General features: G+C 37.4%; 1 protein-coding gene across 2 annotated transcripts in view; it reads left to right on the top strand.

Annotated features, from left to right (window-relative positions):
• The first annotated feature begins 202 nt into the window (after positions 1-202).
• Positions 203-8354, top strand: part of LOC135202747 (uncharacterized) — a 44326-nt gene continuing 36174 nt past the window's right edge. For both annotated transcript variants that reach the window (XM_064232219.1, XM_064232218.1), the window contains exon 1: positions 203-662. The gene's annotated coding sequence lies outside the window, so the exon portion shown is untranslated. The remainder of the gene's footprint in view (positions 663-8354) is intronic.

Below are 8354 nucleotides of genomic sequence, written 5' to 3'. Positions count from 1 at the left end.
TCAGTAAGCTTTTACACGTCCCACCCATATCTTACTATTACAGCCCCCTTGCAGCCCACCGTTAACCCATACCTTAAATAAAGTAAGCCGTTGACTTTGGTTGGCTGGTTGTTACAGTAAGGAAGGGCGGGGTAGCCAAGGCGCTCATGCAGGCAACGGTGCTGCTGCCGTGGCTCAACTCGGCTGCTCTGGTTCCCTCCGAGGATCGCACTTCCCGCGCGAACTCCCCGAGAAGAAGAAGAAGCTCGCTGTCAACTGTCAACAACACCTCCCGGATTCGGAGATCGTTTAGGCCTCTAATGTCTCACTGCTCGTCTTCTGTCCTTCTTTTCCGGTGACAAGTTCCCGCTTAAGACACTTTGACACCCGGACGATGACTGAACTCTTCACCCTGGATAATTGTGTTTTGTGACATCGTGAAAATGTGGCTTGATAGCGGAAGAAATGCAGCTGTTCGTCTCTCAAGTCAAGTTGAACATTCGCGGCTCGTTTGTTTATAAGGTCAAATTATCATACGGGATATTGTGAAGCGAAGTGAACTCACTGTACTGACAGTGCCCCGGAGGACGATATTACACAGAAAAGGAAAAAAAAAAAAAAGAATCACATTAAACGGAGTGTGAAAAACAGTGAAATAGGACTAGTTTCTTTCGACTGAAAAGGTAAGGAAAATTCATTTTTCCCTTTTTGATTACATGTTAGGTAATGTTCTCATGCATCCATAGGACATAATATTCCTTTAAAGTATCCCTTACAAGGAGTGACTCCAGATGATGTTACTCTTCCTGTTCACATAAATCTTTCAAGGATGAGGTTGCTAGCCTCATACCTTCTCTTCTTCCTCACCCCCACCGCCTCCACCTCACCCAGAGTCACAAACTGCGAAATACTATAAAAAATAATTCGGTTTTTAGGTTTGCAAAGATATGACAGAATTGTAAGGATCGATCGACCTCGAGTTACTCCGATGAGCTCAGGCTGGTGGCCATTGCTCTTTGATTTGAACGGAGACACCTAATATAGAGTATATATATATATATATATAATATATTATATATATATATATATATATATATATAAATTATCGATACCTGGGGAAGCTGCTGAGTTGACTGACTGTACTAGAGAATGTTAGGCTGAAAAATCTTCAATGTCCAAGAAATAGCTGGATGTGTGCAATAAGGTTTTGAATGACGAAGTATACGTAAGCGTAGTCGACGACATGCTGGTGAACCTTCTCTATAGGTGGTTGAGATATTTTGTGAGATCGTAAATATTTCATACGCAATTTTTGTTCTTGAGTAAGAAGCCACTATTGTCAGAAGAGAAGTCTTCTCAGTAAAAGATAAACAGGTCTAAAAGGTCCCGGTAACATTCTCTACCTTTCTAATAGCATTGCTTTTCTAAAAGTAGACCATGAAGTGACTCTTACTGCTGTTTTGAATTTAGTTTATGAATTTCGGAGAAGCTTTTCATGATTCCGTTGAAGGAGAAAGAAAAGATATTAAGATAAGCCGAGAAAATATTTTGCTGTGTTATAATTTTGATTTAGCTGTTGAATAATCATTGACGAGATAATACGATTAAATGAAACCATTAAGGTACGAGTTGATGGCTGTTTCAAGGGTTTTCTGAAAAGTCCAATCAGCTGGATAGAGAGGAAAAAAAAAAAAGTTTTAACTGGAATTTTCACCACCCTGAAATCCCGGATTTGACTTTTTTTTTTTTACAGGAAATCGGAGATCAAACTCAGTTTCTATTTCTTTTTCAACATTCGCTGGGTATTCATTTCAGAGCAAGTAAGTCGCCATGAAAATCTGCTGAAAATTCTTCGTAAAATATTTCTACACTTTTTATGATTTGTTTCGTCATTTTGACGCTTTTGGTTCCCGTTTTCTTTTCGTTACCTGATGTCACTGAGAAAATATCTTCCGGGTCATTTCGAAGTCCCTTCTATTTTCTGAAATTTATGCTGACCTTGTTAAAGATCCAAGGCTAAAGTTAAGGTAATATGGCAACAAATAGTTTATTTTTTTATTTTTTACTGAAATATCAAGAGGTATTAATGAAAGGAGTCTGCAATGTAAACCACAAATTTCTCGGTAGCCACACCAGAATCTGATTATGGAAGTATAGTTCGTCATGTGTCGTGGCTTAGGAAAATAATATTTCCTTGCGTCGAAAGTGCCTCCTGGTTCCTCCTGGTTTCTCAGTGTTCACTCACAGATGCAGTTGCTGGAGTTAGGTGCAAAGCTTTGTAACTCAAAACTGATTTTCTACTTTTATGCTCCGTTGTATTAAACCCTCTTTTCATCTGACACTGAATTCTTTGTTATTTACTGTTTCTCTCAGTCAAAAGGTTTCGATTTGCCTATCGCCCTTAACATTTGCTTTAACTTAGGATTTCACTTTTGAGAATGTCTATTTCTTATTCAAAGACCATTACCCTATCATGTAAGAGATACTTAAAATAATTCTTGTTTAATAAACACTATTGCACCTTTAAAATCTCCTGCCCATATCCACCGCCCTACTTTAACTGCTTTTTTGGTTTCTAGTTTTCTGTAAAATAAAACTATTGAGATGACTGTTTGTCTGTCTGTCAGCACTTTTTTTCTTTCCTCCCTCTGATATTAAAAACTACTAAGTCTAGAGGGCTCAGTAGTTTTTATTTCAGTTAAGGTTAAAATTAGCCATGAGCGTGCGTCTGGCAACGACATAATACAGGTCACCAATTGTTTGTTGAAAATTAACGGGTTACTTTTCTAATTAATTCTTTAAATGACCGCCCTTTTACAAATGTATATTATTGGGGCAGTACCGTATTTTCAACTTGAATAACCAGCGCTTAGCAGGCTCACGTCATTTTGAACATCCATTGCTGGACACATCCACCATCCTCCCATTTCTTGAAAGGTGATCTCGGCGTCTCAAAAACTTATATCCTGCTCTTTCATTTTCTTTCATTTCTTTCAACAGGATGAATGCTCACTGTTTTCCTCTTCAGTTCTACAGAGACCGCAAACCTCATTCCTGCATTTCCGCTGCAGTTCGCCCTCAGTTTTAGCATACTTAGTCTGATGCATTGATTCTTATTGAGACCTTTTACTGATGAGCTCCCAATCCAACGCCGGTTTTCTTTTGTCTTTATCTCCTTTATTAGTTCTATGTAAAAGAAAACTATTGAGATTTTTTTGTCTGTCCGTTCGCACTATCTCTGTCCGCACTTTTTGTGGCCGCTCTCAGATCTTAAAAACTATCGAGGCTAGAGGGCAAAAAACATACCAAATTGCAGCCCTGTGGCCTCCGTAGCTTTTATTTTATTCAAGGTTAAAGCCACGATTGTGCGGCCGGCAACGCTGTATGACAGGGCCGTGAGTGAAAGATTCATGGGCCACGGCTCATACAGCATTATACACTAAAAAAATACTCGATTGCGCCGAAGAATCTTTGGCGCACTTTTTTTTTTTTTTTTTTTTTTTTTTTTTTTTTTTTAAACAATAGTTTTAACAAGGCAGTTGAGGGTATCTGGTCTAGGGATTCCTAGTTATCCAAGTGTTCATACGGTGATGGATCCTGATTAATCTTGGGCAGTTATTTGACCGGCTGTTGGTATGTAGTACGTTCGTCAGTTGTTCCTTTTCTCTGCGTTACATCTTTGTCGTTCAGTTTTAGCATCGGTCGCATGTTGTGTCAGCACTTGACAGGAGCTCTGGAACTGTGGCTTCGTTTACAGTTATGATAATATTTATGAAAGAATCTTTTTTATATTTTTCTTTCTCTCGGTTTCGATTTTATTGTTTCCCAGTTGACAGGTCTTCAATATATCAGTAAAGTATTCGTTAAGCGACAGTTGGCAATTTCCTCAGGTACATATAAACCTCTGAAACTGTGGCATCTCGGAGTTAGCCACCTTTCATTCCAGAAGGTGCGTGGTCTCTGCGGCAATTAAATCAAGTCTATTACTAATACAGAAGGTGCATGGTCTCTGCGTTCCTCGCTGGCCGAGTGGTTTTCGCGCTCGGCTGCCAATCCGGTGGTCCGAAATTCGAATCCCGGCTCGGCCATTGCGGAATCAGAGGAATTTTATTTCTGGTGATAGAAATTCATTTCTCGATATAGTGTGGTTCGGATCCCACAATAAGCTGTAGGTCTCGTTGCTAGGTGACCAATTGGTTCCTAGCCACGTAAAAATATCTAATCCGTCTGGCCAGCCCTAGGAAAGCTGTTAATCAGCTCAGTGGTCTGGTAAAACTAAGATATACTTAACTTTACTTAACTTGGTCTCTGCAGCAATTAAATCAAGTCTATTACTAATATGAGTGACCACTTGTTTGCCCTCATCATCGTTCTCTTGCCAACTGGTGCCAGAACTGTCTTCGACAGTAAGAGTTTCAACACGATTCACAATATCTTCTCCACTTTGGAGTACTTTTTAAAAAATACATTTGATGAATTTTCCTTACTACAGAGGCAGTTATGAATAAAATAAAATCATGCAGGCCTACTACATATCTCAAAGACGTTGTAGGTCCTGGAAAGGTTTGCTGACTTGACTGATAAGCTTCAGTACTTCCTTTGACGTACACTTCTCTACATTTTCCATGCACTGTAACACACTCCAGTCATGTTAAATGGGAATGCCTTCCTCCCTTTTGTTTTATGATGTAGATTATAAATGCTTCATATCTTTCCTGTCAACTTCACAAGTTTATACTCACTTCTTCCAAAACGTTGTATTTTAATGAAGGAAACTTTTCCCTACATGATAGCAAATAACGGCGGGTTAACTGTCTCAGTCATGGCTGCCTGAAACACAAGTCAAATGAACTTCAGTGACCTTACAGACTAATTTTCAGTGATAGTAGATTACGGAAGTCCTAAAAAAACAAACACTTTTTTTGCGCTGTCAGTGTCACGACTATGCATTCTGAAGGGGAAAGTGTAGAACCTTTATTGCAGACAAATGTAAACAAAATATTTTTGCAGCATTTGCTTTGAAGCGAGACCCAAAAGACTGACTGCAACCGCCTATTTTCTCCAGATCCACGATAGAACATATTCCAGCTCTCTAGTTATTTTTCCTTATTAGAACCTTTTCACTTCACAAGTGACTGATCCAACACAACAATAATTGTATCTGTTGCTATTATGTAACTGGATTTGACGTAAAATGGCTGAAGACAAGAGTTGCAAATTTCCAGTTTATGGAAAGCCAACTTTATAAGTTCAAAATGTTATTGATTTGATTTTCATTTCAAACGAGTCATAACCACAGCTTTAAACCAAAGGGCCTTCAGCTTTTGGAATGGTTCCTGAAGAACAGTTCATATCTCAATACTTTCAGCAAAAATCTCACTGAAAAGTACTTAAGAAAAGTGCTTCGTATTTTCGAAGCTATTTCATGTTTTCTAAATGGTTTTTCGTTCTGGGAAAAGTTCGGTTCCCAAGAAAAGGTTAACAAATCTGTAGAGAGCATTTTCACTCTTCAAAAATAATTTGAGTAATTTCTTAGCCAAAGTCCCATTAACAACTTGCTTCATGGTCAAGGCTTTGATACAAAGTAACCTCAAGTCACAATGTATATAAACTCTAGTGTACAATTGCTGTGTCAAATATCCCCGTGAACACCAAAAGCATCAATAGTTCAGGATTAGCTTAATTACCCTAAGGACAAGAGCCCTCGGTGTTTTGATTTCAGACTTCACATACTCGTCGCTGTTTTTAGCATTTCTGTAAGGTTCTGTTTGATGTAACTGTTTCCTGTTATGTATACGTGGTTTCAAAGAGTTTTAAGGTGTCTGTGCTAATGTATTATAACATTCAATTTGGTATTATTGAGAACATTACTGTACACTATAAGATTTTTAATTAAATTCTAGATGTTCCTTTTGTAGCTTGCTTGATGTGAGCCCCGAAAACTAATGGCAAGAAACATGCTAAAGTGTATTGGATATGTATATATATATAATATATATATATATATATAATATATATATATATAAATATATATATATAATATATATATAATATATATATATATATATATATATGTATATAATATAATATATATATATATATATATACCTATATTATATATATTATATATATATATATATATATACTATTATATATATTCATACATTACTTTAGCTTGTTTCTTGTCATTAGTTTTCGGGGCTCACATCAAGCAAGCTGCAAAAGGAACATATGGAATTTAATTAAAAATTCTATAGGGTGTACAGTAATGTTCTCAGAGATCCTGAAATATTTCTATTGAATGTCATAAGAGATTAGCACAGACACCTTAAAACTCTTTGAAACCACGAATACAAATCAGGAGAAAGTTACATCAAACAGAGCCTTATGAAAAGGCTAAAAGCCGCGAAGAGAATGTGAAGTCTATTAAAAACACCGAGGGCTCTTGTCCTTAGGGTAATTAAGCTAACCCAGAACTATTGATGCCTGGCGTTCACGGGGATTTTGAATACAACAATGACACTTGAATTCATGAACAAGACGCGACAGGAGCTTATTAATCTATATCACAACCTTGAACTAAAGCAAGTTTGTAATGGGGACTTGGTTTGGAAATTGCTTGCATTGTTACAGAAGAGCGAAAATTCCTTCTGTAGAGCTGTTAATCTTTTCTTGGGAATCGAACTTTTCCTAGAACGAAAAACTATTTAGAAATAGATAATGTCTGTGTGTGTGTGTGCGTGCGGCCACGCACTTGTTTACGATATCAAATTTTAGTAAACAAATTAGGATGAGTTCTTTCGTGTAAGAGTGAATCTGTGTCCATTGCATGGATAAAAACGCCTTCCATTCGTTGACGGATTTTCGAATACATGAGCTTGATTGATAAGAGGAGCTGGTATACTTTTTTGCCCTTAAGTTCCATTTTTGCACCGTACAATTGCAGCGTCCCTAGGTTTGTTTTGCTCCCACATACTTGTCCAACTCCTTCAACTTTACCTTGATCCAGCTCTCTTCTCTTAATGAACGACAACTGGTTACAGAAATGTGATTCGGTCGTCTCTTTAAGCAGCTTTATTATTATGATACAATAAAGTGACTTAGATGACTGTTAAACCACTTACTGCTCATGTAGAACCTGGGCCTATATAGGAAATAAAGATTTATAGAAAAAAAGAATTAGGTGCAATCTTCAATGATGCTGTATATCCTGGAATTAAAAGTATCGGAACAACCAATGCAAAAAGAGAATTCCTTAACTTACCAGGTGAAGGAGAGAAATGAATTAGACTTGAATTATTGAAATTCTGGCCCGGGCCGTGTGCGCTTTGATATATTATATCCAAAATACAACTGGATTATATTTATTGAGCCATTTAAAGTTTGGTCGTTTCTCTCTTGTATCGGAGAATCTCTTCAGCTGTTTTAAAAGTAAATCGACACCTGACTTGGCAACTATTGATAAAAATGATTCACACTTTAATAATAATGATATTTATATAAATGTTAAGATTAATACCCTCCTTAGAATTTGAACCACCTAACTCTGACGTACAAAGCCAGAATTAATGATAAGAAGTAATAAGATATTTTTATATTATAAGAAAATATAAAAAACCAGAAGACATAATAATAATATTAATGATAATAAAATTACTGAAAGTTTTATGGGGCTATGGTTGGAAGTCAACCCTTCATCCACATCTTTCCTCGGTGGATATAGATGGGGCCGTGAACCAGATAATAGTCGCCTAGGCTGAATGGCAGAGGGTCGCAATGACACTAACTTTCAAAAACTATTTCCGTAAGGGGCTAGTGTCGTCAGTGCACCTCACGGGCGCTTTGCAGGTATTACTAAAGGTTCAATGCAGCGTCCTTTCGGCTCCTATCATTCCTTTTACAGTACCGCCATTCATATTATCTCCCTTCCATCTTGCTATCCACCCTATAACAATTGCTTCATAGTGCAAATGCGAGGGTTTCTTCCTGTTTCACTTTTCGAACCTACCTACTCTCAATATTCTTTCCAGCGCTGAATGACCTCATAGGTCCCAGTACTTGGCTTTTGGCCTAAGCTCTATATTCCAATCCATTCCATTCTGACCTATTACTTACGGAAGTTCGCATTTTGAGTTTCATTTGTTTTCTCTGAACCTTCAACTATTAACCATTCATCGTCTGCTACAGATGAGAAGCATGTTGCTTACCTCATTGGCAAAATTGCGTGCGTGTGAGTGTGTACGTATGTGTGTAAGTAAATCGGATAATGTGGTATATGACAGCAAACATACATTGGAGGTTTTGACTTATTACTGATGAACCTTTAGTGTAGGTGTAGGTAGCAGTTATGTTGATCCAACGCGGTTTCATAAAAC

Source organism: Macrobrachium nipponense, chromosome 33 (genome assembly GCF_015104395.2).
Source record: "Macrobrachium nipponense isolate FS-2020 chromosome 33, ASM1510439v2, whole genome shotgun sequence".
Lineage (NCBI taxonomy): Eukaryota > Metazoa > Arthropoda > Malacostraca > Decapoda > Palaemonidae > Macrobrachium > Macrobrachium nipponense.
This window is presented reverse-complemented; position numbering and strand designations above follow the sequence as displayed.